The following is a 13,101-nucleotide window of genomic DNA, read 5'->3' on the forward strand; positions in this document are numbered from 1 at the left end:
ACTTCTTCCTGGGGCCAGTTTTCTTCTGACGAATAAAGGAATTCTGGTCCCTCAAACCATCGATGCTCGCTGTTGAAACTTCGAGGTACCTGTCTTGTAGTGTTGTCAGCAACATTTAAAGCAGTTGGTACCCATCTCCATTCATTTACTTTCGTTCCTTCTTCTATTTTAGCTACTCGGTGAGCAACGAATGGTTTGAAAACCCGCGGGCCCGACCGTAACCAGGCAAGTACTGTTTTAGAGTCAGTACAGCACTACAAATACACACTATAAAATATTTAACACATTATATTTTCAAAGCACAACACACGTCGTATTTACTTAAATATAATTTAATTAAATATCTCACCCCACTCGTATCCACAACACAATTATCATGTTCTATTTTACACAATTACAAAACAATATTCTCAAACTTATTAACTCTAAATTCGACGTTTATTTCGACAGTTAGACGGTAGGCACGCTCGATTAATTAAATAGTTAACTTGCAATTAGATACGTAATATGTTGATCACTTAATATAAAATTTTAACGAAACGAACACTATATTAAGGAACCACTAAAACGAAACAATTCAATACACAACTAATTACCAACGAATTTAATGTTAACTATATTCAACACGTGCACTATCACTTGACACTAAACAAATGAATAGATATTTCACTACGTATTTCGAGAAATCCATCTTTTAATGTCCATCCGGTTCGAAGACCAAAAAATGTTCTTATTGCGAATCGATACGAAAACGAATAATAAAACACGTGTTAATGTTCAATGTCGTGCAGTAGCTGAGCGAACGGGGGGACGACACGAAGTCCAGCGCCGAAGAGAAGAAGTGAACAAAATTTACTACAAAACCGGTCGTGCAACTTGTCGCGCCCCGCACGCACCGCACCCCCGCAACAACGTTTAATATGCAACTTCTTAAATATACTTCTATCGTGCACAATGCATATACCCAATCCATGGGAGGCCATGAGGGTCTCTGTGCCAGCAACTCGTCGAGAACAGCATTCCCAGATGTAATGTGGGCGCAGTCATTCCAACCACGGGACCCAGGAAACTTAACATGTTCTGTATCTCCCTACCGATACACTGAAATAATGAATACGATTAATAAGAATTTAAATGCATTTAACATAAGTAGTGGCTATAGAAAATGTAAAATAAATATTGATCAAACCAAGGCAAAGCCCCTATAACGTACTATGCCAGTCAGCATTTTTTTATAGAGCAGGGGTCTAACGGGTCCTGTTGATGTTAAGTAATACCGTCGTCGATTGCCACTATTAATTCCAGAGGGTTCGCGCTTCGTGCTGGCTTTTGGTACACTCTTTTCTTGAAGAACCCCAAGAAGAAGAAGAAGGAATTGCTTTGGAAATACTTCAGTGTCTAGCTGGTTCCACATAGTGGTGGTGCGCGGCAAAAACGAACGACAAACGTCGGATGATTAAACTCAGCTATTATCAATAACACAATTTAACTCAATAATATTTTACTTTCCATATAATTTTTAATACTGTCCAATACCTACGGTGTTAGTAAAATATGAAAACAACTCAAAATTGCAGTTATTACTTACATTTTATATAATTTTCTTTTAATGTTAAAATTAGATAAACTTATTAAGAATATTGAGTTTCAAAATGATCTCTCACCTTCAAGTTCCAAGGATGTCTACTATAATGGTCGGTGGAATCATTATTTGGGAACCCATAATCTGCGGCACCCGTGTCTATGGAAGCTGCGTTTACACAGACATGCTTTGTCCTCGACAAGACAAGGTCCCAATATACTTTTTCCATGGAATTTGTTTTCCGAGTTGTGGAAGACAAAAATGCATTGGAAGCGACTTCTGCCACTTTTTGAAAAGCGTGAAGATTCATTGATCGACCGGGAACAATGCAGTCTTCAGTCTCAGCAAGGGCATTTAATACTAAACGATCTTTTGTCGGGATTTCATCAGACGAATAATTATCTGTCGAATCACCTGGCTCCAGCATTTGCTTTTATGCCTGCAAAGGACTTCGTGCACGGTTAAACATCCTTGATTGACTTCTTTCGCACGTTCCACTTGTTCTATCAAATTTTCATTCTCCAACGTTGTCATCACTTCATATGTTAGTAGATATTTTTCATAAATTTGTTTAATTTTTTGACCGGGATTTTTTAAATTATTACAACACTTTAATTGCTCGGCAACTTTGTTCCATTGTACTATTTTTGTTAGCTTCTTTAGGCCACCCATTTGCTGTACTAGCTTGAATAAATATGGTAAGTCCACTTCCAAGCCGCTTAGTAGTGGCGGTCGCCTAAATGTCACTTTTTGCGACGCCAAGACGGCTTTGAAAGTGCTCAACTTTTTGGCAGCTGGCCCATATCGTTTGAACATCCGTTGCACGTAGTGGTTGGTTACATTAAAGTTCATAGTCCCATCAAGATTACAGGGTGGTGTGAATCCATCAGGTGGTATAACTTTGCATAAACCATATTTGGACGCTTCTGGAAAAATTTTCTCTATGTATGTTAGTTAATAGTCTTTATGTTTTACACTACTACAATAAATGTTTTCTATCTATACATTTGGTTTTAATCAATTATTCATTACATTCGGCTATTATTTTCTAATATAGGAGACGTTGGGAGCTTAGAAAATTCAACAAGTCTTCCGCAGTAGACGAAACTGTTTATAGCTCTGTCGGGTCTTGTGTCTCGAGTCCAAAGAAGTTTATGCTTAAAAGACGGTCTCTGTCGCTCCTCCTGTCTCCGAAGACACTCTCCTTAAAGGCTTAGTCAGCATCGGGGCACTGAGCGATAACACATCGAGCGACGTTCAGTTTCATGGTAATTTAGAGCGATTGGAATCGTCAACGACCAGTCACTTTCCGAGCAGCTTGATCCATTGGCGACGAGTAGAGATATGTGACTCTCTGCATCTTCATCCGAGTTTGAAAAAGTATCTAAATTTAAACACCTAATTAAACCGACACTTTCATTTAGAACATTTTCCGCACGGTAATTGTTATTCTTTTGAAATTACACAGATTATAATATACTAATATATACGTCCGCTATCTTGTTTGTCAATTGTTGATTGTTCATATCGTCAAGTGCTTTTTTATTCGTCTCAGTGACGTTTATTGAAAGTAAATTTAATTAGGGTTTACTGTGTGCGCGTGTGTGTGTGTGTGCAAATGTGTGTTTACTTGTATTCGTTTTTACAACAAACTCCCAACCGAAATTAGAGAACTGTCAGTAAATAAATTCAAAGCCCTTGTTAAAATTAAATTAATTAATAAAGCCTTTTATAAATGTGGCGAACAATTTGCATTAAAAACTTGGCGATTTAAAAGAGTGGCGGAAAGTTTCTTGCCAGTTCTTCTTACCCGCTCTACGCCCTCGACTTGCGAACTGGTTGTAAATGCAAATTTAATTTGTTTTTTTTTTGACGTTCATAAGTGTAGTACATGTTTACCTAGATGAATATTTTGAGTTTACTAGAATAAACATTCAACTTACATCAAACGTTTCACCGAGACAATGTATCCAGGACAATGTAGCGAAGTACACACTAGTCGGATATTGTGTATCCCGTGGCAATTGAAGATGAATAGGCTTTTGGGCAAACTATTATAAATTCGCCCGGATTTTGGACAGCCCGGCACAGAGACACCGAATCCTGCAATAATTCCGGTGGGATCATCGCAATGTCCGATGGCAACCAAACGGAATTATTCTGGACGAACGCCGGGCACAAGCGTTCCACTGCTTTCCGAAATGTATCGCTTTGCGAATCGTCGATGCCATACCTGGAATGCGTTCGAGCAATGTAAAAAAAAAATGTTAAACAGATAATAGATAAAATTGATTAACAGAAAATTGAAATAAATTCAAAGAGTTTGAGGAAAGCACCAACTCAGGTGTCACCCGGATTCTACTACCAAGCGCCAACTTCAATATTTAATTAGCGCCTGTTCACCTGAACCTCATGGCCCAATGCTCTAGTCCAAAGGGGAGAAAAAGGAGTTGGAGGAGACACATATTTGTGCTGTTTATTATTTTCCGCTCTCAAATATATATTTTTAGCAACCAGAAGTAAAAATTAAATATAATAAAAACAATTCGAAATAACCTAAGAAGTTATTTTATAATATCACACTAAAATTATCTTAAAACTGACTTATACAAACAAAACAACACGACTTTAGATATTCTAAAAACACAACCGTCAATCTTAAAACAATAACAAAAAATCACACCGAATAAAAATAACATGGAACGAACTCACAGTACGCGGCTTCGAAACCAACGACCACTCTAGTCAACGTCCGGGCAGCGAATGCTAGCGTGCCACACTGAGGCCTTTCTTTTATAGTAAGCGGGTGGGGATCGAAACCACCTACTGCCCTCTGTTCAGTTTCCGCTTATAATATTAGTGTAAACTCTTTATAACGTTATCCTTTATAACGATAAACTCCCTATAACGTTGGAGTGAGCCGAAGTTGGTTGGTATGCGTTAAAACTCAAACATTGAAACACTCTTTATAGCGATACGCCATTCACTATTACGAAGAAATGTGTTTATATTTGTAGACAGTAAATATTTATTATCGGTATTATTGTTTATGTTATGTTATCAGGTAACAAAAGACTTTGAAGCTCCAAAACATCCGAGGTCGGTCTAGCTTTTGTTATCCTTAATTGCCTCGTACACATGCAGTATGGCGCATTGTTTTCTCGGAAGTGATGGTCTTCGACCAAGCATACTGGGTACCTATCTTATTATCATTCGTAAAACTACTTTGAAACTGTTAACATGTTTTTTTTTTGTTCACTCCATGTAACGACAAAAAAATGCTCAGTCCCTCGAGTTTCGTTATAAAGAGTTTACACTGTATATGGAAGAGCCGAGATCATTGTTACCCGAGTAGGTCTCATCAAAAATTTTCATTCTATGTGGGCGTGGCGTTAAATCCAAAAATTAAGAAAACATGCAAGACACTGACAAGACTGATCTGGAAGAATTGTCTTGTAAAAAATCAATTAAATTCAATATACGTCCACATACCATACTTTCTTCTTTCCACTATGCATATACCCAATCCATGGGAGGCCATGAGGGTCTCTGTACCAGCAACTCGTCGAGAACAGCATTCCCAGATGTAATGTGGGCGCGCAGTCATTCCAACCACGGGACCCAGGAAACTTAACATGTTCTGTATCTCCCTACCGATACACTGAAATAAAGAATACGATTAATAAGAATTTAAATGCATTTAACATAAGTAGTGGCTATAGAAAATATAAAATAAATATTGATCAAACCAAGGCAAAGCCCCTATAACGTACTATGCCAGTCAGCATTTTTTTATAGAGCAGGGGTCTAACGGGTCCTGTTGATGTTAAGTAATACCGTCGTCGATTGCCACTATTAATTCCAGAGGGTTCGCGCTTCGTGCTGGCTTTTGGTACACTCTTTTCTTGAAGAACCCCAAGAAGAAGAAGAAGGAATTGCTTTGGAAATACTTCAGTGTCTAGCTGGTTCCACATAGTGGTGGTGCGCGGCAAAAACGAACGACAAACGTCGGATGATTAAACTCAGCTATTATCAATAACACAATTTAACTCAATAATATTTTACTTTCCATATAATTTTTAATACTGTCCAATACCTACGGTGTTAGTAAAATATGAAAACAACTCAAAATTGCAGTTATTACTTACATTTTATATAATTTTCTTTTAATGTTAAAATTAGATAAACTTATTAAGAATATTGAGTTTCAAAATGATCTCTCACCTTCAAGTTCCAAGGATGTCTACTATAATGGTCGGTGGAATCATTATTTGGGAACCCATAATCTGCGGCACCCGTGTCTATGGAAGCTGCGTTTACACAGACATGCTTTGTCCTCGACAAGACAAGGTCCCAATATACTTTTTCCATGGAATTTGTTTTCCGAGTTGTGGAAGACAAAAATGCATTGGAAGCGACTTCTGCCACTTTTTGAAAAGCGTGAAGATTCATTGATCGACCGGGAACAATGCAGTCTTCAGTCTCAGCAAGGGCATTTAATACTAAACGATCTTTTGTCGGGATTTCATCAGACGAATAATTATCTGTCGAATCACCTGGCTCCAGCATTTGCTTTTATGCCTGCAAAGGACTTCGTGCACGGTTAAACATCCTTGATTGACTTCTTTCGCACGTTCCACTTGTTCTATCAAATTTTCATTCTCCAACGTTGTCATCACTTCATATGTTAGTAGATATTTTTCATAAATTTGTTTAATTTTTTGACCGGGATTTTTTAAATTATTACAACACTTTAATTGCTCGGCAACTTTGTTCCATTGTACTATTTTTGTTAGCTTCTTTAGGCCACCCATTTGCTGTACTAGCTTGAATAAATATGGTAAGTCCACTTCCAAGCCGCTTAGTAGTGGCGGTCGCCTAAATGTCACTTTTTGCGACGCCAAGACGGCTTTGAAAGTGCTCAACTTTTTGGCAGCTGGCCCATATCGTTTGAACATCCGTTGCACGTAGTGGTTGGTTACATTAAAGTTCATAGTCCCATCAAGATTACAGGGTGGTGTGAATCCATCAGGTGGTATAACTTTGCATAAACCATATTTGGACGCTTCTGGTAAAATTTTCTCTATGTATGTTAGTTAATAGTCTTTATGTTTTACACTACTACAATAAATGTTTTCTATCTATACATTTGGTTTTAATCAATTATTCATTACATTCGGCTATTATTTTCTAATATAGGAGACGTTGGGAGCTTAGAAAATTCAACAAGTCTTCCGCAGTAGACGAAACTGTTTATAGCTCTGTCGGGTCTTGTGTCTCGAGTCCAAAGAAGTTTATGCTTAAAAGACGGTCTCTGTCGCTCCTCCTGTCTCCGAAGACACTCTCCTTAAAGGCTTAGTCAGCATCGGGGCACTGAGCGATAACACATCGAGCGACGTTCAGTTTCATGGTAATTTAGAGCGATTGGAATCGTCAACGACCAGTCACTTTCCGAGCAGCTTGATCCATTGGCGACGAGTAGAGATATGTGACTCTCTGCATCTTCATCCGAGTTTGAAAAAGTATCTTAATTTAAACACCTAATTAAACCGACACTTTCATTTAGAACATTTTCCGCACGGTAATTGTTATTCTTTTGAAATTACACAGATTATAATATACTAATATATACGTCCGCTATCTTGTTTGTCAATTGTTGATTGTTCATATCGTCAAGTGCTTTTTTATTCGTCTCAGTGACGTTTATTGAAAGTAAATTTAATTAGGGTTTACTGTGTGCGCGTGTGTGTGTGTGTGCAAATGTGTGTTTACTTGTATTCGTTTTTACAACAAACTCCCAACCGAAATTAGAGAACTGTCAGTAAATAAATTCAAAGCCCTTGTTAAAATTAAATTAATTAATAAAGCCTTTTATAAATGTGGCGAACAATTTGCATTAAAAACTTGGCGATTTAAAAGAGTGGCGGAAAGTTTCTTGCCAGTTCTTCTTACCCGCTCTACGCCCTCGACTTGCGAACTGGTTGTAAATGCAAATTTAATTTGTTTTTTTTTTGACGTTCATAAGTGTAGTACATGTTTACCTAGATGAATATTTTGAGTTTACTAGAATAAACATTCAACTTACATCAAACGTTTCACCGAGACAATGCATCCAGGACAATGTAGCGAAGTACACACTAGTCGGATATTGTGTATCCCGTGGCAATTGAAGATGAATAGGCTTTTGGGCAAACTATTATAAATTCGCCCGGATTTTGGACAGCCCGGCACAGAGACACCGAATCCTGCAATAATTCCGGTGGGATCATCGCAATGTCCGATGGCAACCAAACGGAATTATTCTGGACGAACGCCGGGCACAAGCGTTCCACTGCTTTCCGAAATGTATCGCTTTGCGAATCGTCGATGCCATACCTGGAATGCGTTCGAGCAATGAAAAAAAAATGTTAAACAGATAATAGATAAAATTGATTAACAGAAAATTGAAATAAATTCAAAGAGTTTGAGGAAAGCACCAACTCAGGTGTCACCCGGATTCTACTACCAAGCGCCAACTTCAATATTTAATTAGCGCCTGTTCACCTGAACCTCATGGCCCAATGCTCTAGTCCAAAGGGGAGAAAAAGGAGTTGGAGGAGACACATATTTGTGCTGTTTATTATTTTCCGCTCTCAAATATATATTTTTAGCAACCAGAAGTAAAAATTAAATATAATAAAAACAATTCGAAATAACCTAAGAAGTTATTTTATAATATCACACTAAAATTATCTTAAAACTGACTTATACAAACAAAACAACACGACTTTAGATATTCTAAAAACACAACCGTCAATCTTAAAACAATAACAAAAAATCACACCGAATAAAAATAACATGGAACGAACTCACAGTACGCGGCTTCGAAACCAACGACCACTCTAGTCAACGTCCGGGCAGCGAATGCTAGCGTGCCACACTGAGGCCTTTCTTTTATAGTAAGCGGGTGGGGATCGAAACCACCTACTGCCCTCTGTTCAGTTTCCGCTTATAATATTAGTGTAAACTCTTTATAACGTTATCCTTTATAACGATAAACTCCATATAACGTTGGAGTGAGCCGAAGTTGGTTGGTATGCGTTAAAACTCAAACATTGAAACACTCTTTATAGCGATACGCCATTCACTATTACGAAGAAATGTGTTTATATTTGTAGACAGTAAATATTTATTATCGGTATTATTGTTTATGTTATGTTATCAGGTAACAAAAGACTTTGAAGCTCCAAAACATCCGAGGTCGGTCTAGCTTTTGTTATCCTTAATTGCCTCGTACACATGCAGTATGGCGCATTGTTTTCTCGGAAGTGATGGTCTTCGACCAAGCATACTGGGTACCTATCTTATTATCATTCGTAAAACTACTTTGAAACTGTTAACATGTTTTTTTTTGTTCACTCCATGTAACGACAAAAAAATGCTCAGTCCCTCGAGTTTCGTTATAAAGAGTTTACACTGTATATGGAAGAGCCGAGATCATTGTTACCCGAGTAGGTCTCATCAAAAATTTTCATTCTATGTGGGCGTGGCGTTAAATCCAAAAATTAGGAAAACATGCAAGACACTGACAAGACTGATCTAGAAGAATTGTCTTGTAAAAAATCAATAAAATTTAATATACGTCCACATACCATACTTTCTTCTTTCCACTATGCATGTTCTTATTGCGAATCGATACGAAAACGAATAATAAAACACGTGTTAATGTTCAATGTCGTGCAGTAGCTGAGCGAACGGGGGGACGACACGAAGTCCAGCGCCGAAGAGAATAAGTGAACAAAATTTACTACAAAACCGGTCGTGCAACTTGTCGCGCCCCGCACGCACCGCACCCCCGCAACAACGTTTAATATGCAACTTCTTAAATATACTTCTATCGTGCACATATTCCCCCCCGTGCATTTCATGCACCCTCTGACGCGAGCACGATGACCTTCTTAGTCGCCCGTCTGACGAGTCCAGCTTTTGTTCGTTCTTCTATCACGCGGACGACTCCATCCTTCCCGGGGTACGTGGCGGTGACGCGTCCCTTGGGCCAAGAGTTACGAGGAATGGCGTCGTCCACCAGCAGGACTAGGTCACCAAGCTTAGGGGCGGTGCTACGGCTCCTGGGATCTCGGCGATTCTGTAATATACGTTATATGGTGGTTAGCTTAATGTATCCAGGCGATATACAGACGGACATAATAGCTATTTCCGTCCAAAATCGGAGGAGATCGTTGTTTCTCTGGCAGGTCTGGGGCTGATTCTATTCGTGACTTTAAACGTATGATTCCTTCTTCGTCTATTGAAACGCTTAAAGTTCGAAGTCGACTGTTTTTCCCGACAGGAAGATTGCCACGCAGCCGCCGCAAATCCTCTTCAAAGCATGCTTCTTGTGACGCTTTCCACCATAATGTTTCGGCTTTCTTTATGTGATGTGCTTCCAGAGATACTGTCTTCGCGTGTCTTCTTTGGCCACATAATCCGATAAATTGTAGAACTCTTCCAGTACTTCTAATGAGACGGATCCAAGAGGAGAATCTTGTTGCCTCTGGAAGGGACTCTTTTAAGCAAGGCTTTACATTATTATTTATTGCTGCCACGCGCTCCTCTCCCGTAGCAACAATCTCTGCCACTTCTTCCTGGGGCCAGTTTTCTTCTGACGAATAAAGGAATTCTGGTCCCTCAAACCATCGATGCTCGCTGTTGAAACTTCGAGGTACCTGTCTTGTAGTGTTGTCAGCAACATTTAAAGCAGTTGGTACCCATCTCCATTCATTTACTTTCGTTCCTTCTTCTATTTTAGCTACTCGGTGAGCAACGAATGGTTTGAAAACCCGCGGGCCCGACCGTAACCAGGCAAGTACTGTTTTAGAGTCAGTACAGCACTACAAATACACACTATAAAATATTTAACACATTATATTTTCAAAGCACAACACACGTCGTATTTACTTAAATATAATTTAATTAAATATCTCACCCCACTCGTATCCACAACACAATTATCATGTTCTATTTTACACAATTACAAAACAATATTCTCAAACTTATTAACTCTAAATTCGACGTTTATTTCGACAGTTAGACGGTAGGCACGCTCGATTAATTAAATAGTTAACTTGCAATTAGATACGTAATATGTTGATCACTTAATATAAAATTTTAACGAAACGAACACTATATTAAGGAACCACTAAAACGAAACAATTCAATACACAACTAATTACAAACGAATTTAATGTTAACTATATTCAACACGTGCACTATCACTTGACACTAAACAAATGAATAGATATTTCACTACGTATTTCGAGAAATCCATCTTTTAATGTCCATCCGGTTCGAAGACAAAAAATGTTCTTATTGCGAATCGATACGAAAACGAATAATAAAACACGTGTTAATGTTCAATGTCGTGCAGTAGCTGAGCGAACGGGGGGACGACACGAAGTCCAGCGCCGAAGAGAAGAAGTGAACAAAATTTACTACAAAACCGGTCGTGCAACTTGTCGCGCCCCGCACGCACCGCACCCCCGCAACAACGTTTAATATGCAACTTCTTAAATATACTTCTATCGTGCACAATGCATATACCCAATCCATGGGAGGCCATGAGGGTCTCTGTGCCAGCAACTCGTCGAGAACAGCATTCCCAGATGTAATGTGGGCGCAGTCATTCCAACCACGGGACCCAGGAAACTTAACATGTTCTGTATCTCCCTACCGATACACTGAAATAATGAATACGATTAATAAGAATTTAAATGCATTTAACATAAGTAGTGGCTATAGAAAATGTAAAATAAATATTGATCAAACCAAGGCAAAGCCCCTATAACGTACTATGCCAGTCAGCATTTTTTTATAGAGCAGGGGTCTAACGGGTCCTGTTGATGTTAAGTAATACCGTCGTCGATTGCCACTATTAATTCCAGAGGGTTCGCGCTTCGTGCTGGCTTTTGGTACACTCTTTTCTTGAAGAACCCCAAGAAGAAGAAGAAGGAATTGCTTTGGAAATACTTCAGTGTCTAGCTGGTTCCACATAGTGGTGGTGCGCGGCAAAAACGAACGACAAACGTCGGATGATTAAACTCAGCTATTATCAATAACACAATTTAACTCAATAATATTTTACTTTCCATATAATTTTTAATACTGTCCAATACCTACGGTGTTAGTAAAATATGAAAACAACTCAAAATTGCAGTTATTACTTACATTTTATATAATTTTCTTTTAATGTTAAAATTAGATAAACTTATTAAGAATATTGAGTTTCAAAATGATCTCTCACCTTCAAGTTCCAAGGATGTCTACTATAATGGTCGGTGGAATCATTATTTGGGAACCCATAATCTGCGGCACCCGTGTCTATGGAAGCTGCGTTTACACAGACATGCTTTGTCCTCGACAAGACAAGGTCCCAATATACTTTTTCCATGGAATTTGTTTTCCGAGTTGTGGAAGACAAAAATGCATTGGAAGCGACTTCTGCCACTTTTTGAAAAGCGTGAAGATTCATTGATCGACCGGGAACAATGCAGTCTTCAGTCTCAGCAAGGGCATTTAATACTAAACGATCTTTTGTCGGGATTTCATCAGACGAATAATTATCTGTCGAATCACCTGGCTCCAGCATTTGCTTTTATGCCTGCAAAGGACTTCGTGCACGGTTAAACATCCTTGATTGACTTCTTTCGCACGTTCCACTTGTTCTATCAAATTTTCATTCTCCAACGTTGTCATCACTTCATATGTTAGTAGATATTTTTCATAAATTTGTTTAATTTTTTGACCGGGATTTTTTAAATTATTACAACACTTTAATTGCTCGGCAACTTTGTTCCATTGTACTATTTTTGTTAGCTTCTTTAGGCCACCCATTTGCTGTACTAGCTTGAATAAATATGGTAAGTCCACTTCCAAGCCGCTTAGTAGTGGCGGTCGCCTAAATGTCACTTTTTGCGACGCCAAGACGGCTTTGAAAGTGCTCAACTTTTTGGCAGCTGGCCCATATCGTTTGAACATCCGTTGCACGTAGTGGTTGGTTACATTAAAGTTCATAGTCCCATCAAGATTACAGGGTGGTGTGAATCCATCAGGTGGTATAACTTTGCATAAACCATATTTGGACGCTTCTGGTAAAATTTTCTCTATGTATGTTAGTTAATAGTCTTTATGTTTTACACTACTACAATAAATGTTTTCTATCTATACATTTGGTTTTAATCAATTATTCATTACATTCGGCTATTATTTTCTAATATAGGAGACGTTGGGAGCTTAGAAAATTCAACAAGTCTTCCGCAGTAGACGAAACTGTTTATAGCTCTGTCGGGTCTTGTGTCTCGAGTCCAAAGAAGTTTATGCTTAAAAGACGGTCTCTGTCGCTCCTCCTGTCTCCGAAGACACTCTCCTTAAAGGCTTAGTCAGCATCGGGGCACTGAGCGATAACACATCGAGCGACGTTCAGTTTCATGGTAATTTAGAGCGATTGGAATCGTCAACGACCAGTCACTTTCCGAGCAGCTTGA

At 38.6% G+C, this 13,101-nt stretch overlaps 2 long non-coding RNA genes across 2 annotated transcripts; both read right to left on the reverse strand.

The window, feature by feature from the left end:
* Window positions 1-770: 770 nt before the first annotated feature.
* On the reverse strand, window positions 771-1,964 carry LOC123690498. Its single transcript, XR_006751119.1, has 2 exons — window positions 1,665-1,964; window positions 771-1,101 (listed from the first exon to the last, which is right to left on the reverse strand). It is a non-coding gene; the product is annotated as an uncharacterized LOC123690498 (long non-coding RNA).
* Window positions 1,965-10,967: 9,003 nt separating this feature from the next.
* Window positions 10,968-12,161, reverse strand: LOC123690501. The gene is made up of 2 exons (XR_006751122.1): window positions 11,862-12,161; window positions 10,968-11,298 (listed from the first exon to the last, which is right to left on the reverse strand). It is a non-coding gene; the product is annotated as an uncharacterized LOC123690501 (long non-coding RNA).
* Between the last annotated feature and the right edge of the window lie 940 nt (window positions 12,162-13,101).

Source organism: Pieris rapae, chromosome W, assembly GCF_905147795.1.
Source record: "Pieris rapae chromosome W, ilPieRapa1.1, whole genome shotgun sequence".
NCBI classification, from domain to species: Eukaryota; Metazoa; Arthropoda; class Insecta; order Lepidoptera; family Pieridae; genus Pieris; species Pieris rapae.